Genomic DNA, 26,860 nt, shown 5'->3' with positions numbered 1-26,860 from the left:
GTCACTTACATTACAATATGTTTAAATCCAGACCCAGATTCTTAGTATATTCTCAGGTTCTCACTGAAAGGTAGAAATATAGTCCATTATTGCTTAGTTACTATGCACTTCAAAGAGGAAGTAAATCAAATAACTTTGATGAAGAGAGGGTTTTTTTTATCATTTATTTGGTATGTACAAAAGAATTAGCAAGGTGCTACATACCTCCAAACCAGGTTTGCAGCCTATCAGCTCCCGGCAAGTCCAGTAGACATGGCAGGTACTGACCTCTTCCGAGGAAATACTCTGTGTCATTCTGCCACTGACTGTACGGAAAAGGCAAGCATTCATCACCTCACTTGATACCCCTAGGCAGTTTGCTGCAATTTCAATTTTTAATTTCAAGTTTTAATGAAAGTAAGCAATATTGATCAAATGAGGTTTTAAACCAGAAAATTTACAGCCTTTCAGCACATTCCATTCAAGTCCCAGGTGACTCTAAAGCATATCAACCAACCACTGGTGAGTAGAGATTTTCATTCTGATTATTCCAGAACACTTTTTTCTTAGTATACACAGTAAACACTGTATCGTAATTTTTATAAACATTTCTGTTCAAATAAACTTCTGTTCACCTGGGAAGTGGTTCCTGCAGGAGATTCCTCCAAGCATAAAGTGTTACACCCACTTACTCTAGAAGAGAAAGCTACTCATGCTCCCATACATTTTTATTTAACCTGCCCTCACTTTCTCAGCTGAAATGAATCATATTAGAAATTTTATCCTTATGGTTTGTTCTTTATTTCTTTATTTCTTTTACTGTTAGGCTATTCAGAGTTTATAAAGGTGTTAAAAGGGCTTAGGCTTATTAGAGTTGACCTTTCAGAGCAATATTGCTAATAAGGATCCCAAACAACTGTGGAGGACAAGATGATTTGCTGGATTTCTTAATCATTTTCTTCTTGGTAGATCTGTGCTAACTTAATGTTCCACAAAAAAAATTTGCAAGTTTTTAAGATTTTACTGCCTGGGAAACTCTCCAGTACATTCTTTATCATCTAAAATAGAAATGGCTTTATGAGATAAAAAGTTATTCAGCATTTCTAACAAACTTTCAGAACAAATAAAAAAAAAAAAAAAAAGGAATTTAGTAATAAATAAAAACAAAAACAAATGTGAGAAGAAATATGAAATGCAAAACAGGAATCTAGGATGTAATTTTAACATTTTTAGGGAAAAATAATACTTCTAATGTATTCTTTCCAAATGCAACATTTTTATTATAGACTGAAAAGCAAATATGTAGCTTTTTTATGATAATCTGATGAAAGCGGTTCTCATGGCTGCGCAAACAACGGAGATCAATGTATGGAGCCTACACAGCTCTGGTGTCTGAATACGCTCCTCACCAAAGTTCAAAGCAGAATGAAAGAGACAGACTACTCAAGAACGATGAGGAAAGTGTCATATGATGTTGCATGGCTTGAAATAGGCCTGACTATAAATACGACATACATTAACCAGGAAGTCTTCATGTAAGAAAACATCCATAGTTACAATCTATATATAGCAGAACTAACTTTGTTTCCTTTTTACCAGGAAATAGTTTTTATCTATTAATATTTAATGCTACATGGACCCTTTTAATGATGACAGACTTTCTCTTGTGCACTTGGAAACTAGTGTTGCAGAGAAGAAAACCCTTTGGTTTTGTCTGCATGTCAAAGTTCTAGAAAAATAAGTGAGAATCTCTGCTTTTCTAGCTGACTGTCCTGTCAAAACAGGGCTTGAAAATGTAAACCAATATGCAGTAGGCTATTTCTGTTACTGCATTTTTCTTACAGATGGCTGGAGAGCAGAGGAACAGGCCAAGAAATTACTTATACAGAAATATGTACAAAGGAATGCACAGAAGCCCTTCAGTCAGAAACCAGTTGCATTTGCAGTTAACTCAATGTAATCTTCCTGGTTATTCCTCCAAACCTGTAGGTTGGATCTTAGCTTTGTGGACAAGAATAGGTTTTACATTCTTGTGGGGGAGGATGGACATGTTTTACAGGCTCAGACAGGCTCTGAATACTAACTCATGGGTGCAACCTATATATACATTTTGAAAGACTTACTCTATCCATTTTTGGTAGAAATTGTCTTCTTTCCTTGTTCATCCTGACATTAGCTGCAGTGTTTCTGAATATTTGGGTTTGATATTTTGTTTGTCAGGACCAGATTGCTATGGAAGATTAGTCAACATCTGAGAAGTGGCCAGTCATATTAGAATATTTCTGTTTAGGATGATGTTGAGGGATGTATCTTGATCCTGATATGACTCCGTGTCATTAATGCTACCTAAACAGCACTTTTTAAATTTCTGAAATGGAAAAACTATGATCTTTATATTGTTCAAATTGAAGACACTTATGATGTCTTAATTTTTTCTGTGCTACTTTATGGATTTTGTGAAATCTGAAAACTTTTTTTTTAATATTGTGTACTTATACATACACTAATATTTTTCTTAAGTAAATACCAATAACATGAAATTGTTCATTATATGGAAGTAATTTCCATGCTGACAACATCAGTGTAAAGCCATCAAAACAAAGTAGTGCTCTGCTAACAAACACTCCTTTTTTCATTCAGGAGTGGCATAAGGGCTTCCCTGGATTAGAGCTTCTCAGTAAATTATTTCTCTCTTCTGAATCCTGTTACTTTTCCCAGACTCATGGCCTTCTCCACCAGCCTTCTCAAGGCCTGGTGCTCTTTGCCATTTTACATCTCTTCATCCTCAGGGCTACTAACTGAGGCCATCACCTACTGCAGCATTTCCTTTGCTACTGCTGACAACCCAAGACATGCCAGTGCATGAAGGTTATTTTTCATGGTTAATGAGGTGCTGTGATTATACTGGAATTTCTAGTGTTTGCTGTGATGTTAAAGAGTCACCCTGTCTGACACTGTAAATGAACTTTATTTGCTAAGTAAATATTTTCTCAGAGGTTTCATTTCCCAAAGAGCAAATTTGAAGCTGCCTAGCATTCAGATGTACTGGTGGATGATTGCTCACGGTCCCATGTGCAGCATTCCTCAAACCAAGAGCCAAACTAAAACACATAATTATAGTCACCTAGGTGACTCTTGGTAACTGTGTCATTTATCTCATTACCTGGTAAGGGTGGCTATTCCACACTGTACTATACCCTGTATTCTGTACATCCACCAGTCAGTCCACATTCAACAGGTCTCTGGAATCTAAGTTTTCCACCTGGTTAAAAAGCATGATGGTGATGAAAGCCTTGGACTGGGTTATATCAGCATGACATCAAAAACCCTACTGCTGATTATCCTTGGGGCAGGAGGGTGCAGCTGGCTACTGTTCAGGGAGCCCAGACAAAGGGTGCAAGTGAAGGGTGTTAGCCCATGCAGAAAAGTGAGCTTTACACAAGCTGTCTCATTTCTCCACCTTTCAAATGAAGAAACTTAATAGCTTTGTTCACAGTGACACTGGGAAATAAAGACATTAGCTGCTTTTAAGGTACTTGAAAATGCTCTGATTGAAGATACTGTGGAAATACAAATTGTTTATTGTGCCTACAGCTAATATGTACCTGTGGGCTTGGCTTGCACAGAATAAATAATGTGTTACTAGCATGGGCCAATTAACTGAATTTAAGGGTGTAAAGCAGACAAAGCACTCTGTCTTTAAGGTATGCTAAAATAATTTAGTTTCACCCTGATTTTTCTCTCTGCTTTTAGACAGGTGGGTGATGTGACCTTGTAGCCTTTTATCGTTTTAAAATTTCGGTATTTTTACCTTATTTTCTTAATGCATTCACAGCTGGAAATTTTATTGATTTGACTCAAAAATTATTCTCTCTTTCTATTATTTTCTTTGTGAAAAAGACTTGATTATGACAATGCTAAGTGTTTTATTGTATTAGTAAGTGGTACATTATTTTTCCCTATTAAAAGTTTGATTTGAAGTATTTTGTTCCATGATTTCATAACTCTGTCCCTTGCCCTGAAAAACCATTGACTTACCAATAAGTATATTTTGTAATCAACAGATTTTTTTTAAAAAACGAAAATATTAATTTTCTGCTGAAATAATAAATTCAAAAAAACTTTAGAGACTGTTGGAATTAAGTGTAACCACTATTTTCATTCTCAATATCTCCCTGAAAGCATGGCCTGCTCCTATTCCTTTGGCCAAATGTCAACAGGTATGTCTACCAGCTTTCAAATTTTCTGTAAATAATACAGACTTCTTTCATTTGATGAAAAACTAATCAACACCAAGAAACAGACTTTCTGTTAACCCAGGTCCACTTGATTAAAAACTCTTTTTCATAGAAGGCTTTTTAAAAAAACCTTCCTCTGTGTGTAGGCAGAAGGATCCCCTATTTTCTAGGTAAGATTAGCTATAGAAGTAGGGATAGCAGTTTCTGTTTGCAAAATAAGTTTCTTTCCTTTAAACAGTGAAGATTTTCCCTTGGAAATATGATGTCATTGATTAATGACATTAATTAATGCCACTTTTCACACAGTTGACATATCCCTACTTGCATTAAGATTGTAGATATGCCTGGAGCACACTTGTTCCAGGGACTCACTACTGAGGAAGAACAAACAAGTCATCAAATGTCATAAAATAAGCAGCCTTGAGAGTGAGATTACAGGGGATCTGTGGGCTTTGCCCAGGGCAGTGAACACAGGGACAGGTGACAAGAGCTCAAAGAGTGAATGAGGACAAGAAGGAAGGTGTTACACGTCCTGGTAACGCCATGCCAGGGTCTCTGTAAATTGCTCACTAAATAGACAGCTTGGGAGTTTTATTTCACAAAGAGGAGCTCTCTCCTGTCACTACTTATGCAATTAACTGCAAACCATAGGAAACAGACAGCATATTTATGCAGAAGGCTTTTGTTAGCAAATTCCTTACACTTCCTTCCTTTTGTTAGCAGATTCCTTACACTTACCAGCCTCAGCAAAGAGCCTTGCTATGTATTTTGTGATTGCTCCATAACATCAAATATAGACAAAAATGCAGATTCTGTTTGAAGATAATATAAGGATTTCTTGTGTGGGATCTAGATGTTAAACAGCAATTCAGCATGTTGTTTACTAAGTTATGCTCTGTGTTCACATGTTTCAACACAGAGCAGACCTTGAAAAGACAAACTGTTTATTTGTAAGGTGTTTTAGGCATTTACATGCTTCACAGAAAGAGTAAACTTGACAAAATATGTTCCTTCATATATTTGAATTGTAATAGCATTAAATTATTTTTGAAGGGACTAGAGAAGAACCAGAGGCCCCTGAACCCTCTGGATTTTTAGGCCTCTGATACCCTCTGATACCCAGTGCCACTTGTGCAGTCTTTTTTTCATAATTATATTTCGGTATCCTAGAGTGAGGAACAAGAGGAGGAGAATAGTGTCCAAAGTTCCAAAACACTGTCTGTTTCTTCTTCCTTCCTTCCTTCCGCCACTTCCTTCCGCCACTTCCGCCCGCCACTTCCGCCCGCCACTTCCTTCTGCCACTTCCTTCCTTCCTTCCGCCACTTCCTTCCTTCCTTCTGCCACTTCCTTCCTTCCTTCTGCCACTTCCTTCCGCCACTTCCTTCCTTCCTTCCTTCCGCCACTTCCTTCCACCACTTCCTTCCTTCCGCCACTTCCTTCTGCCACTTTCTTCCTTCCGCCACTTCCTTCCTTCTGCCACTTCCACCACTTCCGCCACTTCCTTCCGCCACTTCCTTCCACCACTTCCTTCCTTCTTTCCGCCACTTCCTTCCTTCCGCCACTTCCTTCCTTCCACCACTTCCTTCCTTCCTTCCACCACTTCCTTCCTTCCTTCCACCACTTCCTTCCGCCACTTCCTTCCGCCACCTCCGCCACTTCCGCCCGCCACTTCTGCCCGCCATTTCCTTCCTTCCTTCCTTCCTTCCTTCCTTCCTTCCTTCCTTCCTTCCTTCCTTCCTTCCTTCCTTCCTTCCTTCCTTCCTTCCTTCCTTCCTTCCTTCCTTCCTTCCTTCCTTCCTTCCGCCACTTCCTTCCGCCACTTCCTTCCGCCACTTCCTTCCTTCCTTCCTTCCTTCCTTCCACCACTTCCTTCCGCCACTTCCTTCCGCCACTTCCTTCCGCCACTTCCTTCCGCCACTTCCTTCCTTCCTTCCGCCACTTCCTTCCTTCTGCCACTTCCTTCCGCCACTTCCTTCCTTCCGCCACTTCCTTCCTTCCGCCACTTCCTTCCGCCACTTCCTTCCATCTGCCTGTCCGTCTGTTTGTCCCACAGCTATTGTTTCCAGACACTAAGAGAAACTGCAGTCCAGTTTTTGGCATACAGCAGAAGGCCCTGGACAGGGAGCCACTGGAGTGGTGTCAGGGTGTCTAAGTCCACATTGCCATGGTTGCCAATCTTGTCTCCCTTCCTGCTTCTGGCAGATGTGCAACTCCATCTCTCTGCCCAAGTTTGGCTGCCAGCTTGACGATTCAGCCAGTCCTGGGAGTTTCAGCTACAACAAAGTGATGAGGGTTGACTATAACTGATTCATCTTCACCTATTGATCCCTAAACAGTCAGTAAGGATTGAAGCTACCAAAGCCGGTATTTCAAATTCTTGAGATGAAAGCATCCACTGACTCCACTATACTGTTACACAGACCTCCAAAGTCTATTTTTTTCCCCTGTTATTTCCCAGCAGAATACAGCCTTTTGTCCCTTTCTTTTGGGAAATCTGTCTTAGTGCTTTTTCTGGCTCCAGGATCAGGGCACATGGGATTTCTTCTCACAAAGTGATTTGTTCAAGTTAAGAGCTAGCCCTGGCACCAACATGTCTAAACACTCTTTAGTTTCCTTGACTTTTCTCATCATTTAGATTATGCAAATTCAGGTTCCACAGACTTTCTTTAGAGCCCAAATTTATGCAAATATTTGTCTCTTTCTGGGACTTAGTAGTTCAGTTTTATTGTCCATCTTTCCCAGATTTTCCATTCATCTTTTGCAATTCATCATGAGAACTACTTGGGGCTGCTTTTTTATCATTAAATGTATTGCTATAGCCACTAGACAAATACTTCTACAAGCTAAAACAAATACAAATGCTAATCCAGTGCAAAACCTTAGGATGTTAGAACTGGTTTCTAGAAGTACCTCAGCACTTCAGGGCTGCAATGCAACTTATGGAGGATTCTGGGTTTGGTTGTTTAGGTGGATTTTTCAGGAAGAGCTCCCACATATTCTTCCTGCGGGATAAGAGTGGAGTGTTTGAGCATTTGACAGTTCAAAGAAGGCTCCTGCCTCATCATGAAGAAGGCAGGCATCAGTCCTTAGCAAGTACAGACTATAATAGCATTTTCTGAATACTCTTACTTTGCTGTAGAAAACACAACTTAGTGATTTCACTGTTTGTGACATGATGTGATGGGCTTGGCTGGAGTAGAGTTAATTTTCTTCACAGCTTGGGATTTTTCTTTGGATTTGTGCTGAAAATGGTGTTGATAACTCAGGGTTGTTTTCAGTTTTGCTGAGCTGGGCTTGCACAGCATGTTTTCTGCTCCTCACCCAAGCAGTGATTGGGCTGGGGGTGCACAAAAAATTGGGAGTGGACAAAGCACAGACAGCTGACCCCAAATGCCCAAAGCGATATTCCAGACCATATGGTGTCATGCTCAGCCAAAAAGCTGGGAGAAGAAGAAAGGAGGGGGAGCACTCAGAGCAATGTCATCTGTAACACATGGGAAAGCCGATTTTAAATACATTTCCCTGTTTATGCTTTATGCTCCATCAGAAATGCATTAGCCTCAGAAACCTATTGTCCATTCAAAGACAATATCAGAATATCTATTATACTGCACAGGAAGAAAACCTCAAATGAAGGTTTTAATGAGATTCATTTTTACTCTCCTGGAGACAAGAAATTCCCTGCAGAAGTTTCTGGAACTGGGTGCTTTCTTATTTATGTATGTCCCTGTGGTAACAAATACTACAAATGCCTTTGACTTACAGAACTTTGCTGCTTCTAGTGCTTTTTTCTGTGGTACTAGATGATGAAGTTTTCAAATGCACTCTTAGAAATTCTGTACTGAAATTTCCATTAACATTTTCTACATGAATGTCATCAGCAGGAACCCATCCCTCATTTATCTCCTAGCAGACATATTTGCCATGAAATGGCTAAATCTCACCTTGTCCAAAGACTCTCTAGAGATATTCAGCCACAGATACCCCAGTGACCATCTGTCATCAAGTACAGGATAATTTGCAGCAATGGTGAGTGCTTGCAGATATGTTTGCCACCAGGAAATAAGGAAATGCTGAGCGCTCTCCGCTGCTAAGAAAATCAATGAAATCTGTGTTGTGCACCTTGTAACATGCTCTAGTTAAGCTAATCCTTTTGAGAAAGTCAGCTCTTCCCTCATTTAAAATGGACACCTACAATTAATGCACTCCTTCTGAACACTTTGATTTCGCCATGACCTATCTCTCCCTATCTAAGAAAACAACAACACTTCATTTGATGGAGCTTATAAGGATAAAGACAGTCCTTGCAAAGCTCTTGGATAATGTAGTGAGAAGAATTATAGAAAAATCTATGAGGAAAATAATGATTCTGCACTGAGCAGGAGTGTTGACTGACATATAATAAAAAGCAAGGGTGGTGACTATGAATTCAGAGGTTGCAGTACAGTCTGTGAACTGAAGAATACAGAACGTTACAGGGGGGAAGACTATAGGATTATGTTGTCAAAAACTATGCAAAGGCAGAGTAATTGACATTTTATCCTCTTGAACCCTATTGTGGTCAGCAGGAAAGAGTTCCTTCTGATTTTAAGAAGGTCTGACTTCAAATCAGGGGGTCAAGATGGGGATCCCAAATGAGATTATCAAAGTGGTGCCAACAGAGGGTCCATGCACTGCTCTTTCACTGTGTGTGGAAAATTGTGCAGAAACCTTCACTCCACAGCGAAATTTCAGACCTTTGTCTTTTGATGGAGATATCTGGGCAGGCTATGCAAAATAGGCTCATTGCAAATTCAAATTAATTCAGAAGTTATTTAGGAAATTTTGGGAGCATTTGGGATTGATTCAACCACTTTGTGTTCCACTTAATAGAAACAAGGAAAAGATAGCATCTAAGGACTGGAGAAGGAAAAAATATAGCCCTTTATGCTTATTAAGATTAATCCTTAACTTTCAGCAATAATTTAGAAATTAAAGGACATATTTTGCTTATGTGTAACTTCCAAGATAAAGGGTTTTGAAACAGTAAGAGAAGGCCAACAAGGAAGAGTATACTGCCGGCATCTGCTCTTCCTCCTAACACCAGAAGTCAAGAGAGTTGCCTTTCTGAGTGTGCCTTTCAGCAGTGAAAATCTTCAAGCCACAATTTTGTTATATTAGGTAGGAAAAGTAATTTACATATTTTAGTAATATATATTTTATTGCATGTTGAGGAAAAGCTGCAGTGGCCTCATATCACTGTGATGTAAAAAGATTCACTTAATAAGTCCCAAAAATAAAATAGAGTTAATTAAAACTTCAGTATAAATGTCATGCTGCAAGTTTTAGTCAGAATGAAGGATCAAGCAAAAGTTTTAAATAGGAGTAAAATATTCCAAAAATGGTACTGCAGAGTGAGGTGTGTTTCATGCATACTGAAAATAGAATGTGTGATGAGCTGACACTGGCTGTATGCCAGGTACCCATGAAAGCCACCATGTCACTCACCTCCTCAACTTAGCAAGGGATAGAAAAGTACAACTAAAAGCTCATGGGTTGAGGTAAGAGCAGGGAGAGATCATTTACCAACTACTGTCACAGATAAAACAGCCAGGGAAATAAATTAATTTAATTCATTACCGATTAAAGCAGAGTAGAATAACGAGAAGATAAAAACCAAACCTTAAAACAATTTCCTACACACATTTCTTCTCAGGATTTATTTTCCTCACAAATTCTGCACCTTGCCAGCAGCACAGGGAATGGAGGCTGTGGTCAGTTCATCACACATTGTCTCAATGGGAGAACTCCTCTCACTCCTCCCCTGCTCCAGAGTGGGGCCCCTCCCAGAGGAAACAGTCCTCCATGAACTTCTCCAGCCTGAGTCCTGCCCACATTTCACAAACTGTCCCAGCAAGTAGCCCCTCCTGCTACCAAAACCTTGACACAGAAACCCAGCCCAACATGGAGAGGGCATAGATTTATGGAGCCCAGAACAGAGGAGGAGGCTGTGTTTCATGCCTAGGGTACAAAACTTGTGTTAGAGTAACATTTCTGGCCATCATCTTCCACAGGAACATTCACAAAGGGTTTTTCTATTCCCTGCTGCACTTCCCATCCTGGTCTTTCACAGGAACATACACACAGAACAGCTTCCCCACCATTCTTTGCTACTATTCCAGACTTTGGTACCTCCCACACAGGAGGAGATACTAACACATCATTAGGAGGAGATACTAACATACCATTTTCCCTGGGAAGGAAGTAGAGAGGCAGAAGAGAAGCAGTGACTGCAGGAAGTTGAAAGTGATTAATTTTTCAAGGGTTATGCTACCAGCACTGCCATTTACCTCACCAACTCATTATGCCATAAGCCTTTTAGTTTTCTGAATCTATTATTTGTTAGGGTGATGTTTGTTCTTTGGGGGAGGGGAGGGGAGGGGAGGGGAGGGGAGGGGAGGGGAGGGGAGGGGAGGGGAGGGGAGGGGAGGGGAGGGGAGGGGAGGGGAGGGGAGGGGAGGGGAGGGGAGGGGAGGGGAGGGGAGTTTCTGATCTCTGGGGGGCCAGTTCAGCTGACATTCTATCAAGCACCATTTTCATTAAGACATAAGCTGAGAAGGTCATATGATTAATCATGTATATTCGAGTAAGGATGCTGAAGGTGTCACAAATACATATGGGAGAAAATAGACCTCAAGGTTTTAGTGTATGGGTAAAATATTCTTTCATTAAATGAATTTCAGTCAGTCTGACCTATTTTTGAACTATTTAAAGTAAATTATATGGTTTCAAGTTCTCTTTCTCTTTAGAGAACTCCAAACCAGCTGTAATATTTGAAATAATATTTACAGTTAAATCTTACCAAATGGAAGCGAATCCGTTTTTTTTCCATTTGAAAAGTACATATAACTAGATCACATTCTTTCCTTTATAAAAGCAGGTATCATTCAAGCATTTAGTTTTACTTATGTTTTAAATGCTAGGCATGGAAATATTAAAAGTTCCCTGAACAGGGTAAAGAATTTTAACAAGCCAATTCTAACACAGTCAGTCCTAATGAATCAATAAAAATCAAAATGGTTTACCATAAACACTTTTGAACAATCCTGGCAATCTTCTTCCCTCTAAAGGCTTCATTGATGCTATTGTATCTTCATACAGTGTTGTCAAGTATTATCCATGGGCATTGAGATATAAGAAATGCTAAATAAGAAAATTAAGAGGTTGTCATGAGATAACCTAGGCAAATTTAAATTTGAAACAGATCTGCCTTCCTGTTCATCATAGCAGCCTAAGTAACATTTTATTTGGCTAGAGCCTGTTGTACAGAATTTTCACAGTATGAGGAAGACACTGCCCATCTGAATCTAGGTGTTTTTCTAGGATATCCTCATTAAAATTAAATGCAAATTAATCAAAGAGTTAGGAAGTATGTTTAATACTAGGTTACTTCATAATATAAGAAATTAAAATGTTACATTTTCAGCTTTATAGACACTTTAGGATACATCTGTCTTGTGCAAGCTGGGAAGCTTTTTGGTTCAGCATGTGAGGGCAATGAGTTTATCTCAGTATCAGTAACAGAACTGGTGATTTGGGACTGATTAGTCTGAACAACTCATTTGCAAATTGGAATTAAATAAGTGATTTGTGGCTTAAGGAGAGAGAGTAATATCAATAATGCAAACATCTACAACAAAAAGTAACATAGAGGCAGTGAATTTCCCCTAGACTTGCCTTACTGGCCTGTACAATGGCAGTAGGAACACTAAGATTGTCTAGGTGACTGCTGTATTTTAAGAGAAACTGCTGTATTTTAAGCTTCTTACTCAGTCAGAATAACTCCAGACAATAAAAGTTGTAGTTTTGAGCGGGGAAAACTCACTTGTCCAACATATTCTCGAATGGGAACATCCTTGACAATGGGATTAAAATGTGAAAAATGCAGTGATAAGGAAGATGTTCATTATTTTTGCATCTTCCTCAGAACATATTGCTTTTTTGTGTTAGCATTGTAAGCAAGTAAACTATTGAGGCAGACATCCTTGGTCCAGAGATTGTTTGTAAAAGTAGTAACTTTAGAAAAAAACTTAAAAATCTGCACAAATAGATATAGTAAGTAGAGTGGGAATGCACAGTTCTAAGTGAAAGGTCAGCAAAACTAAATACAAGGCAGGGTTCAGACCTCCTGTTGTACTTTACCTAAATTCATATTATTCTGTAGTGATTTGCTTTGCTGGGAAATTAAAGTACAGTTAACCTCCTTCTCCTTCCAATGTTTAATTTTAAATTTATAATGTCAAAATGCAGTTATCTAGTAGATAAAATTACACTTTAAAGGGTATTAGTTGAGTCAAAGCTCACTGCCATGACTTGCAGATCAGTTATTTTATTCATATTAGGATATTGCATGTAATTTTTTTACATCTAGATGTCAAACAGTTAAATTATGTTTACACATAAAATGTCATCTCTGATACTCAGGCAGCATGGACTGCAATTTTGATTTACAGAAGAAGAGGTTACTCACCAAGTCCAAAAAAACCCTTGAGGTCAAATGATTTTGGAGTTTAGAGAAGTGTCTGTTTATGTCTCTTGGGTTGGCTTGTTTGTTTGCTTGTCTGTTTGATATGGAAAGGAAGACACATATGATTGCTTTGCTCCTCATCATCCCCACTATTCACAATAACATTTTCTTTTGGTCAGCTTTCACTGAATTTGATGGACAGAAGGGATCTTAAGGAAATTAAGTTCCCATACATGTAATGCCTTTGACAGCTAAGCAAAGAATTGAAACCCTAGTATGGGACCAGTTTTGGGGACAAAAGTGGGAAAAACAGCCATATGCATTTGTCAGCTCCAAAGCAATGTAGGGTGACACACCACCAAGTGCTGTTTCTCGCTCAGCTGACATGCCAAGCAGGCAGGAGGGCTGTGAAAATGGAGGACCATGTGCTGGAAAATGAGAATTAAGGGAGCCCAGATTACTGCAGTGATGGTCTCAGGGGAGCTGTGGAAAAGTTGAGATGAGAGTATAAAGGTTATAAGGACATTATGTACTCTCTTTTCTGAAAACACTTCTTCATTTACTAAAATACCAATTTTGCTTTGCTGTACTTTTCTCTCACAATCTCCCACCATAGAGAAAGAGACAAGATTTTTTCATGCATAAAAATCCCTTAAATCTGTGGGTTAAGAAGATGGGGGAGAGGAAAATCAGGAGGCCATAAGAAATTGTTTTGAGGTGTTGTAGGAATAAAACTGTAACTATGTGGCCACAGAATTGTGGGAGGGAAAGAGGAAGGATAAAGCATTTTGACACAGCAGTCCAGAATATTAAGCAGGTCCCATGCCAGTGCCAGAATAACAGAAAAGAGGCAGGTGAGGGCAGAGTAGCTTGGAAAACAGAGACAGCAGCCTGTGCAACACAGTAGGAAAAATCTCAAGTTGCAGGGGGGACTTCCTCCTCTTGAGCAGGTATCTTTGAGTGGAGCACAATGGAGTGATCCACCTCCAAGAGCTATTGTAAGAAATCTGGCAATCCTGTTGTAGATAAATTGCTGTTCTTGCTATTTCCACTCACACTTGGGGTGCGTCCAGCAAGACGACACATGCTGAGAAAAAGGCTTATAAGCAGTTGTTTGCCAGCCTAAGAAACGAAAGAGAGTAGGGTTTTGAGCATCACAGAGGGATCATTTTGCTTTTCTTTGTCATCTCCTGAAGTAGCAATGTTTCCAGAAGACCAAAACTTTTTCCATACCCTGAAGAGCTGACATACTGTCACTGACTGCATGAGCTGCATATTTCATGTATTCAACATTGGTGTTCAAACAAAGCACGTGATTTAAGCAGGGGACTCATATGGGAGTGAAAAAAGGGAAAAATATGTAGTGGCAATTTGGTCCTTCCAAGTGAAAAAGTCTGAGCTTGAATTCAGACACTCAGTTTCAGCACAGATTACTTTACTAGAATAATTCACCTTCTCAAAGATAAGCATATGTCTGTATGCTTTGCCACATGAGGTGCATTTTAGCAAGACACTGTGTTCTCAGCTACCCCATTTACAGTGGCTGAAATGACACACCATTTTAGTGAGAGCATTTCATCTGCTTTAGCAAATGAAACACTAAACTGAAGCACAGTAAGAATGAAACCTTGTGATATTGAGTTGTGCAGCAGTCACTCATTTTGCTAGTATCTCATGGAATACTCCATGGAAAAAATATGACAAAATCTAAATCATTGTGGGATATCTCTTTCCTGAAGTATTTACCTGTCAAATGTTTCTGCAGTACAGCTCCCCATGAATCAGCAATTGCTTTCTTCTGGGGACATGCTAAAGAGGAGGTAATGAAGAGTAAAGAAATTATTGTCTTCCATATAGTCCAGTTTTCTTTGTGTTTTATTTTTTTCCAGTGTTTCTAGGGAGGAGGTTGGTTTGAGGGCTTTTGGCTGTTCTGTTGGGTTGGTGTTTTTTTTTTTTTTTTTCTTACTGGCTGCTGTGGTAGGAGTCCTGAATGCTAGTGACTGCTATCAGCCACTTGTTTCAATTCCAAGAAGTCACACTGAGCAAGCCACTGTAACATGTGAAAATGGTGTGACAAGTATATTTCACACTCTCCTTGAATCAGATGGGCAAGAGCAAATTTAATTTTGCACTAACTTTATAGCACACAATTTGTATCTGAATCTTTAGGCTTTTTGCAGTATGAAAAATACAGAAAATTAACCTATCTGAGCTGTCAAAATTAAGTGACTTTCAGCCATTCTGCTGGAATGAGGTACGGTTGAGCCATGGAATGCTATGTAATACATGTCACATTATTTGGGCTTCAAAACTACTCAGGGCCTATTACCAGATGGGCAGAAAGCAGAGATCTCCAAGGTATTTATTACCTGACAATGCAAGGCGGTGTGACCTAACAGTTTGAACATAAGGAATGAAGAATTTAGTTCTCCTCTATCATTGATCATCTATCTGCACTGAAATAACTTTTATTGTTGTTTTTTTTACCTCAGTTTTCCTGAAAAAGTTTTCCTCTTGTCAGTCTGTCTGCTGTTAAAAATGAGAGGCTGCAGTAGGCTTTTTCCCCCCATCCTGTGTTAATACTGATTATTTGTGGTCCATCTGGTCTAGGAATCTCACAAACACTTTTTGGCACAATGAAAACTATTGTTTCTGGGAATAACCACTCAAATGATATTGCTGATAACCTGCAGCTAGCCATTTATCTGGGTGTGGCCTTCCCAACACAGACCTATTTTGTCCACTGCCAGCCCTCACCACTATATGGCAGAAGCTGGCAGCAGCAGCATCAGCACTGTTAGGTGACTGTCAGGTATGGCCAGAGATCCTGATGGGCAGAAACAGTGGTTTATCCTGTTTTGGGGCTCCTCTTTAACCAGCTGGTTCTGCCTGAATTCAGCCTGGTACAGACATGAATTGAGGGTTGGCATGGATGCAGAACCCAAGCACCCCTGACAAGTCACACCAGCACCTGGAGCTCCTGAATTTCAGTGGAGCAGGCACTGCAGGCTGTGGGAATCTGCAGTATCTGACAGTTTCTCTTCGGGACAAACCTGTTAGGCAGCATTTGTTCTTTATCAGCATGCAACTGGGAATAGCTTCAGAGCTGAGACATATCCTGGGATGCTGTAGAAGAGTGCTTTAAGCAGTGCTGTGGCATTGCATGAGAGGAGGGAGACTTTTGTAGAAATGTTTGGTAAAACTCTCCTCTCAAAAGTGAAAAAAAACTCAAGCTAAATAGTGCATCTTCTAAATCTCACATTCTTCCACAAAGGAGGGGGAGTGAAAACACAGCTGTGAAAAACCATGGGTTGTAGCAGCAACTTCTAAATTTAACTTTGCACCTTTACATTGCAGGAGACAAGAGTAACACACTACAGGTTTCATACACGTCAATGCACCCCCTATTTCAAATGTCATGTTTGAGTGCCTCAGGCCTAATTGTTGGTTCAGTTGTCATAAACCAAGGGGAATGTTGACTGAAGGTCTCATGGCAAAGCGGGATAGGGGTATTGTGTTTTAAGTTGCCTAGGGCATAGAGGACAAAGGCCTCCTTGTTTCAAGCAGAGTAAACTCATCAAGCCCACATTGTTTCAAGCTGGGGTTTACCCTGGGATCAAAAATTCTTAGAATGACCAAAAGCACAAAAAGACAAGTGATCTACAACCCCGTAGGGAAAAATTACATTAAATGCAATAATAGACCAATAAGCAAAACATATTTCTTCGTTTTTCTCCCATATTCATGTATATGTGGTCATTGTTGTCATCTCTGCTTTGTAAAGAGAGAGACTCAATTCTATCACTAGTTAGGTTTTGTGTTCTGATGGTTTGGGTTGAAGGATTTGTTTCTAATTTTTTGGGCTTTTTTTACCTTGTGAAGAGAAGAAAAATCTGAAAGAATAGCATAACATGACTGCTTCAATGTCTTTTTTTTTTTTTTTTAATCAAGGAATAAAAAGGTTCAAATGTACTCTGAATCCTGCACTAGAAAATAGAAAGTGCTCATTCGTGACACTTTATGCTGTAATTAAGCAGCTAATGCTCCAGATGGCTTAGTTTTCAAAATTAATAAATTTCGGCTCTGCTGAACACTTTATTTCAAATAGTGCAAAATACTAACTAAAGCTTTTTAAAACTTCAGTTTTAAATGTTTCAAAACAGTGTAGGCTTTATGACATCTGCTACATGGGCCAGAGATGTAATGAGCTTTGTGCTCTGCATAGCAGTGTGCCACTTGGCTCATGCGGTTCCCAGGATCCAGCCCACAGCCAGCAGCCCCTCTGGTGCAGATTCAGCACTTCTCCCGATCAGGCATTCCCTCTTTACATCAGTTTTCAGGGTGGACTGAGACTGTGGCAAGGGATATTTGAAGGGAGACATCTGGCCCTAACACACCAGTCAACGTGAGAGTCCTGCTGGTTGCTTGGGAAAAATAATGCGCAGTAGCACCAGCACCAGCACTAAAGCGATTTGCCACAGTTGCTCATGGAGGTCAACTGAACTGAGTTTACATTTGTTCCCTGTCTGTGGCAGCCATCTGCTTGCTCTGGGAGGTAGTCTGCAGATACATTATCAAGTGCTTGTCCTGAACGCTCAGACCTGAGGGTTAGTGCCCTTGCACGCTTCTCTAGACCAAGTCAAAACCAGCCTTCAAGCATAAATTCCTTTATCAGCAACTTAATATGTGCTGGGGAAGGAAAATAGTCCTCTGAATCTCTTGTGCAGGCTTTTCTTATAATGGCATGCACATGTGAAAGTGCTATTTAATGGATGATATGCTATTTCATGTTTTCTTGCTGCTTGTTCCTGAGGATGAACCACTTTTACAAATAAACACTGTATTGAACTTAGAAGGCTTCACACATTATAAATGCTTTTTTTTCATATCCTACACTATTTTTTGCTGGATCGTTTGTGTCAACCTTTGTTATGCAGCTCCAAACTTAAAACAACTCAAGCCTGAGACCACTGAAAGGCATATTGCTTGTAATTTCCAATGCCTTTGCAAAAGGCATGTCACTTAGGTTGGAAAACAAGTACTTGTCCGTAGGATGGTTTTGGGAAAGTTTCATGAATAAGATTAATTTTTAAGGCTATCAGTGCTGCAAGTGAACACTGCAGTAACAAACTACTGAACCAGCATCTCATACAGAAAACCACTGAAAGGAGTGTGCTCGTTTTTCTGGGTCACAGAAGACACAGAGCATTATCATTGCTACTACTTTCTTTAAAGTAATTCTCCCATAGAGCTGGGACACAGCTGGTTGTTTGTATTCTCACATTCCTGAGTTGATAGTACTGAGTGATTGCAAATACCTTGTACGAAGGAAAAATCACTTTGTGGAATTGATTCTGGTCAGAGTCCAGACTGTGCTCACTGTCTCTTGGCAGAATCCACTCCTGGCTGCTTGCTCACAGCCAGGAGCAGAGCAGAGAAGATGCACAGCGTCTTTGCTTTGTGTCAGTGTCCAGAGGTCTCCTAAGGACACTTAAGCAATCCAAATTTGTCTTTCCTTGGCCTTCCAGTAGCTGAAAGTTGTTGTATGAGGCAGTGTGTAAGGGCAGTGTCACCTGAGAATTTGATTTTGCAGATGATTTATGGTTCCCACATCAATATGTCCATCCACATGAAACTGCTGCAACACAGTCAATATTCTGGGTCACCATTTGTGATTTTTTTGTACCCTTTTGCATTTTTGCAAATGAAGACTATTCAATATCAGACCAAGCTGGTTACAAGCAGCTTGGATTTCACCTTCTAGTTTTATATCATACTTTCAAGAGCAGGTCAGTCATAGTCCTTTTACCATATTTTCTCTGAAGTTGCATTCATAAAAGAGCTTTGAATTTTATTCACCACAACCCCAAACACCTGTTCCTGCCTCTAAAAACAAGCTCATTGTAACTGATTGAAACCACAGACGAGAGCACAGGGAAAGGGGTTGTTTGATTTACTGTAAGGCCACCACGAGATTTATTTCAAGCTCTGATAAACAAACTTCTCAAAGATCTTAAAAAGCATCTCTGGGTACAGGACCTCTGTTTACTCATTAGACTCTTAACCCACTTATGAAAGTTTTCACTTAAATGAAAACAATTCCTTTCTAAGACCAGGGCCCTTTGTGGTGGGCTTCACATCCTGCACAAGAAGTGGTCTGTGTGCTCAGAACTGTGGAGCATTGCACAATGGTAGAAACTGCAAGACTGTGGCAGCAGTCTAGGGGTAACTTGCAGACTCGGGGAAGAAATAATTTCTAGTTGCTTTTAGAAAAGCTGGGAGCTGAGAGTGGGAGCAGAAAATGAAAAAGGCAAAGTTCTCTAAAGGATTCCCATTTAAAGAGGTCATGAGCAAGGACTGCCTAAAGACTATCAGGGGTGTAGAGACTACACACTGATACAGCAGCCAGTAGTAGCAGGAAGCCTTTCGTAGCGGCTGGGAGTTTCAGCGGGGTGGTTCCTCGCAGCTGCTGTGGGAGATGCGGGAGCTGAAAAGCGAAGGGACGCTGTGCCCTCACCCTGGGCACAGTGCCACGGCCCCGAGGGAGCCGGGAGGGTGGGCCCCAGCCCCGCAGCTTTGCTGTGCATCAGCAGGGAGGCAGGGCTGCCTGCGCGATCCGGAGAGGGCCGTGCCAGCCGGGCGGCACCGAGAGCTCCGTGCGCGCCCGGCCCGGCCCGGCCCTACGCTGCCCTACCCTGTCTGGCCCGGCCCTGCCCTGCACGGCCCTACCCGATCCGGCTCGGCTCGGCCCGGCCCGGCCCGGCCCTACTCTGTCTGGCCCGGCCCTGCCCTGCACGGCCCTACCCGATCCGGCTCGGCTCGGCCCGGCCCGGCCCGGCCCTACTCTGTCTGGCCCGGCCCGGCCCGGCCCGGCCCGGCCCTGCCCTCCCCGGCCCTACCCGGCCCTACCCTGTCTGGCCCGGCCCAGCCCTGCCCTGCCCTGCCCGGCCCTACCCGATCCGGCCCGGCCCGGCCCTGCCTTGCCCGGCCCGGCCCCTGCCCCGCAGCACCCGAGGCTGCACCGCCCTTGCGCTGGTAGCTGCGCTCCTTCTAAAAGCCTACACCTCCCGGGTGGCTCCAAACAATCCTGCTTCTGCGAATATTTAAGTAAGTAAGTAAGTAAGTAAGCAAGCAAATAAATAAATAAATAAATAAATAGCAACGCCCCACCACCACACCAATTTCCTCCTTCAAGACAAATTAGGAACAGAGTCGTTCCTAGACATACTGAACTATTAAAATGCTGTGGTAAAACGTGCAGCATTCTAGCTAGAAACATCCATTTAATTATGCTATTGGGGAGCTGAGGCTCAGTTTAGGAAGATTAGTTTCTAGTTCAGGTCAAGCATAAAATAGCTTGTTTTAAAGTACATCACTTTTATTGTTAGCTCTTTTATTCAAGTGTATTTCTAGAATTCTCATCTATGTCTTTTTCTCTCTTCTACAGTTCTCTAAAACCCTGGTTTACTAACTAAGGACTAAAGTCTCAAATTTTTACAGAAATTTATTGCAAAATAGCCTAACTGTGGTAGTATTTAACAGAATTAAACAATAATATGTAGGAGTATACATTTATGGGTCTGTCACAGGGTTGCTTTTTGTGAACAATGTCACCTCATTGAATTCACTCTGTTGAGTGCTCTGTTGCATATCTTGTAGTTGCATATCAACAATGTTCCTCTGAAGGCAGATTACCATTGCAGATCTCTTTTGAGTCACTCAGATCTCTAAAGCTGTCACAGTTCGCCCATCACCAATTAAAAGATAACTTAATCAACCCTCAGATAGGTCTACAAACTTTGACAGAATAAAATTATCAAAGATATTATTCAACATTTCATCAAATATTATCAATGTTTTAGTACAACTCAGGACTTAGAAAAATTTGGAAATCTGCTAACTGGAATGGAAAATAGGTGTTTGTGTCAGCCTGAATGACTGAGAAATTTAGTGATTTGTGTGTTATTTTCTAATTTGATGGTTCTCAAAACAGTAAGTACTTTTTAAAAAATCGTACCACAATCCTGTATTTGAACACCCACTTCTTTCCCAGACTTAATCTAGTCTGTTCAGAAAAAATTGTTATAAAAATATTCTTGTTTCTGAGCTATAAAAGTGAATGACCCCCGTGCTGTGCTCTATTATTTTTATTGCTTTTTTAGAAACCTATTTTACATTTTCATGAGATTTTACCTCACTTAAGGCTGTGACCTGTCATCCACCAATTTCAACATTATATAGACTGATCACTACACGTGGGGCTAATAACGACAGCTTTGAGACAAGTTGCTCAGGCAAGACTAGTTACTTTTTGAGTGTTCTGCCTTCAGGGGCAATGCACAGACCTCTGGCAGGGATGGTGATCACCTGACTCATCCCAGGTTAGCCTTGGGAAAGACCATGCCCGAAGGAGAAGCAGAATTCACCTCTGATCTTCTGAGCAGCGAGGAGGCTGCCCATGCCCAGCTCCACTCAAAGAACAGATCAATGCCATCCCTGTTTGCTCCAGAGTGTTCAGCCAAGCGTTTTGGTGACTCAGTCCCACTTTAAGGTCACCTAAGACCTGGAGGAGCATGAGTAAGCCCTGCTGCTGCTGCTCTGGGTGCTTTCTCTGTTTCTATCTGGGTAGATGACAAGGACAAATAAATAGCAATAAGTAGGATACGAGTGGGATATATTTGCAAAATACAGCTGAGTACAAGTTTAAGACCAGCAACTGAATCACACAGAAGAAATTGTTAGAGAATGAATTTCCACTTAACCCCTTCTTTTTTTCCCCCTTTGTCATTCTTAATGCAAAGAGGAAAGAAAAAGCTGACATTCAGAAATGATCCATGAGGTCCATTTGTGAGGGAAAGATCTTTTGGTTAAAAAAAAGCTGTGGTCACATTCCAACCCATAAAATATTTGAATAAACATTGCAATATTTTAGTGTTATTGAAAGCCCTTTGAAAGTAAAAATAAATAAAATAGTGCAATATGCCACTTTGATATTTTTAAAACAATTCTGTTTCTAAAACAAGTACTGATGTATGAAATGTTGTTTGAAAGATGTCAACTTTACTGAAAAGCCTGTTTCTTGGGCAACCCGGTTTGATTTACACTCTCTGAACAGATTTTCTCTGCAGAACTTTCATGCTATTACCTTCTATTGCACTCTGCAGTCAAAACCTCTTCAGTACCTATTAGTCTCCTACCCTTTCTAAAGTGGTCTGTAGTAAGTCAAAGTAAATGGGTAGGGAGAAATGGCCTTTAATATTTTACTGAGCAAACCTGGTTATAACCAGCCTCCGGTCACACAGCCTTGGTTCTTGAAGTGTGTTTCATTAATTCTTCAGTGTGTCCTGTGATATCCTTTCTGATCATCATAGGATAAAGTTCATTTCCTTCACACTCTTTTTTGGAGCCCTTTGAGGTGGTTTTCATTTTTGTTTCCAGATGTACCAATAGTTTTGTGCTTCTAAGCCAAATATGGTTTAAATTTCCCTTCTATTCAGGAAATGAACAAAATAATCCATGGCTATACTCATGTAAAGCACATAATTTGTCTCCCAAGTGCTTGCAGTAGAGTCAGAAAAAGCAACTGAGCACTGGCTGTCCTTAGCAATGAAACCTTCTAATTTCCAGCCTAAGACCCATTACAGGGCTGAAGTCCATTCTGCAAAGCAACTTTAAAATATTTTATCATTGTGTCAGGCATGTCACTTTATTAAGTTAAAAGACAACAGGGATATTTGAGGGAGGTGCTTTAGTGCTTCCTGCTCCTCACACACATTTGGTCCTGAAGCACAAAAGCAAACATGATTTCGTCTCAAAGTCTAAAGATTTGTCTGGTCCCAAATCATACCAGCGTATCTCTGCACTCTCCAGACCACTGGTTAGACACCCAGCTCCTGCTGTCTGTGGCAAGGAACTGTCAGGAGAAACATCCTTTGCTGCAATGGGAGGGAAGTCTCTGGGGAGGTTTAGGATGTGAGAGCCCAGCTGCCCTCAGCCCCTGGCGTGAATCATCTTGCAGATGCTGCAGTCTCTCTAGCAGCAGACATTTGATGAGTTGCTTTCTAACCCAGTAACCTGGCAAACACTGTGTAACCTTTGTGAAACCCAGACAGTCTGGATCAGACCTGAACATTAGGGAAAAACTTATTTTTTTCTTTCACACATGTATATAAGCACCTCATTCATAACTGGTTTATTGTTTAGTGGAGCAGGGGGAGCCCTAATCTTTCTAAAATATGAGCAAGCTGATATCTTAGAGAAATATGTTCAAAGCTAGACATAGAATTGCTCACCCTGTGAGTCAATAAGCATGAGAGAAAATGCAGAGACTGTTATATGCTGTCAAGTACATGGAATTATTTTTCCTGTCATTCCTTGAACGCACACATATACTCACTGTTCAGAAACAAACTTGCTGTTTGGGGTTTGTTTGCTAGAAAAAGAGGTAGGAGATTTTTGTTTAAACGAAGAGACAAACAATAAATCCTTGGCTTTTGGTCCAGTGGGCTGAAGCCAAAAATCACTACAAATACATTGCTGCACATATTAAAGATTGACATGAAGACCCTTCTATGGGGAAAAAATAAAAAAGTCCCTTCAAAGTAACCTACCTTTTGAAACAGTAAAATCCAAAGGACTGTGATTGGCAGCACCAGACCTGGAAATTTTTATTCTCAAGGGTCGTACACTGACTCCGTCTAACACATTATCTGTGGACTTCTGGTTGTCTGGAACAAGTGGACAGGCTACACTGAACTGACTCCAGACCCAGCAGGTATCTTTTCCAGCATGTGTGAGTTGCACCCAAGACATTTTGGTACATTATTAATGTGACAGTCGGACTCGGGAAACAAGGGAACACTCAATTTGTTATGGACAAACAGCATCAACACCTTAACAGATAATAAGTGAAGTGGGCAGTAACAAAGATAAAAAGTTTGCAGGTACAACTTCTACCCCAATATCTGGGGTGGAAGTTGTTTCTTGATACAGTTTGAAAGCCCTTCTTTTCATGGCTGCCTGGAATGGGGTGGTTTGAGAAGTGCTTGGAAGCAGCTGGAGTCTCCATGATTCAAAACAGTTCAACATATTTCTGTTCCTAATTTATTCTAGAAAAAAAAAAATGAAGAAGTAAATAATGGGTAGGAGTTCAGGATATAGTCTCTAACAGCCAAAACTACTCTAAAAAACTGCAAACATTTAAACAGATGGGATGTTCTTCTCTTGACTTTAATAGGCATCAGACAGACAGCCGAAAGAACTTCTTGTAAGAGTAAAATTTTATTATCCAGGAAATAGAGACAGCAAACTATTAAAAATTTCTAGCTTCATATGATATACAAATTACTGTGTTGTGTGTGGTTACAGGAGAAGAGCTTTTCATGTGGATCACTTTATGGCATGTTGGCATGTTCCTCTAGCCTTCCACTTGTACCTGATTTTCACTTTACTGGAACACAGAGTGGTCAGGATGCACCCTGTGCCCCTCCACACACAAGAGCATGTTCTAGTCCTTTTCCCCACACCTTTTCATGAGATTAGGTCTCATTCTGCCCTCAACTTATGGACCGAGCCATGTATCAGCTTGTCTCAAAATGATTTTATGAAAGAGGAATTGGCATTAAGCATCTAACATGACCCAAAAAAATATTTTGTGAAGTTGGAAGATTTATACATCACTAAAGTAAAATAAAGCATTCAAACCAATAAGGTAAATCTAAATTGTAATACTTGGCTGCTTCTTAAATGAGATATATTTTGAAAACAGTACTGCTTTCAAAACTTAAAGAGAAGTCAAGTAATTTAAAAACATTGAGGCTTATGTGGTATATAGGTCATAATAAAGACAATCATAGTGCAACATATTCAAAGGTACTGGTTTAATTAATTTTTAGCCTCAGAAAACTCCCTTTAAAAAAAATGAATGAAATGGCTTTGACCTTTTAGAAACATGAGGAATTGGCCATGGAAATCTTATTCAGGGCTTCTCAAAACTGCAGTTGCACTCTGTGGGCCTTAGATCAATCAATAGCTTAAGTTTCTTATTTTAACTTAGCATATTTGATTTCTCCATTTAACCAGTCACCTTTTTAGAGACAGCTTATTAGAAGGACAGCTTAATTGATCATTTCAATCTTATTTGCACATAAATTCTGTGTCAGATTGTTTTCTTTCAATCAGTGAAGTGGTAGGTATATTAGAGAGACTCTGTCTGAATGTTAACTTAGGTTAATTGTACTCTGTATCAGATCTCATTCTACCTATCAGGTGAGTAATATTCATTTGTCTCACCTCCAGTCTGCATAGAGACACATAAATTTCCTGTGCAGTTGCAAATACATTGCATCTTTATCATTTTTGACAGGCTTGTTTCTCCACAGAGAGCATGTCTCAAACCACAGAAAACGTCTTTCTACTGAGGAATACTCTGCAACAAGATATGTGGGTGCCTTGTAATTTCTGGTCCATGTTGATACAGAACATTTTCTTCTCTAAAACCTTATTTGTAACATGATGTCTAGTCTCTCAGACTACAGAAATGAATCTATGAACAACAGTTTTTCTTTTCACAATTAATTCCTTCCCTTGCTTATACACATTCCTCAAATAACACACAGGAAATGTTAGCCTGCTCTACTTTTTTCCTATATGTCGTTCCTTCAGGTATCAGCAAGTGGGAAAGTTAACATGAGTTTTGAGTATCCCTGACAAGACACATATCAGAAGGTCAAACAACTTTTGGCACCCTCACTACCATTGTCACTATTATCCCTACTGGACACGTTAAACACAGGATCAAATAGCAGTTTGTCTACTGCAATCTGCCGCAGAACCCAGCTGTTTCCCAAAGACTCTAAAGATGCACAAAGTTTCAGTACTCACCCGTGAACAAAAGTATGATTTTTCCCGGTGTCCCATGAAATACAAGTAAATTGAAACTGCTCTCAAGGATGTGTAACGCTAGAAATTCCCAATTAATCTGCCTCTTAGTGATGGTGTTCTTAGAAATTTCAGTGTTTAGCAATACAGGGCTTGAAGGCAGATATGAATGAATTATTCCCTTCTGCATTTCTGTCCCATAGATTCTTTTAGCCAGTACAGGGAAGCTGAAATTCAGAGCACAGTCTGAGATTCTTCAAGAAATAAAGAGATTAGGAGCCAGAAACCTACCCAAGTTTTGCTAAACAATGTGTGGTTTTGCACTTAAATAAAGACACATTTGTGCTAACTGCTCCTGATCTTCTATTCTGTGATATGCACAGAGGAATATTCTCCACACAACTGTAAGTGCAAATAGACATTTTTTTAGGCCATGATTGACTTTTATATGACATATCTTGCAGAAGAGTAAATAGAAAGTTTAATTAAAACTGATCTCAGTCATCTTGAACCTGCAACCTTTGAAATAAGCAGTGAGGCTGTTATCCACTTGGACACCTGGTCTCCATGAGTGTGAGTGCCTATGTATATTTTATATATATATATATATATATATATATGTGTGTGTGTGTGTGTGTGTGTGTGTGTGTGTGTGTGTGTGTGTATATACACACGCACACATTTGTGGATTTATATATATATACATATGTATATGTATGTATGTATGTATGTATGTATGTATGTGTGTGTGTATATGAGAGTTTACTTGCTGCACTCATGTTCCCAGAGAATAATAGCAACCTGGAGAGGATAGAACATTAAAAATCATTTTCAAAATCAAATATAAGTAGTAGTCATTTCAAACAAAACCTATTCCCCAATTTATACAAAGATTTAAGTGCATAGAAAATTTAATGAAGGTTAGATTTGCAGTAATAGTCTGTTATTTTGATTGAACCAAAGATATTTGAGTACTTTTAAGAGCCAAACATTAGCACTATTCAGTACATGAGCTACCCATTTCAGTGGGATCAAGGTTTGGCCCCTCATGGCCTATTTTGGAATTCTAATGAATTTATTGTTTGACTGCTTTGAAAAGTCTCTTGGCAGTGAGCTGTTGCAAATATAATGATTTGATAATGAGGGGCCATTTTTTTTTCTCTCTATGCTGTACTGGCTGTACTTTTCAGCTATTGTAGATTAGAAATTGTTCAGCATATTAACATTATGGAGGGAAGTTAATTAAAAGTCAGTTGTA

This window comes from Haemorhous mexicanus, chromosome Z, assembly GCF_027477595.1.
Source record: "Haemorhous mexicanus isolate bHaeMex1 chromosome Z, bHaeMex1.pri, whole genome shotgun sequence".
Classification (NCBI taxonomy): Eukaryota; Metazoa; Chordata; class Aves; order Passeriformes; family Fringillidae; genus Haemorhous; species Haemorhous mexicanus.
The sequence above is the reverse complement of the archived record's forward strand: the minus strand, read 5'-3'. Positions refer to the sequence as shown.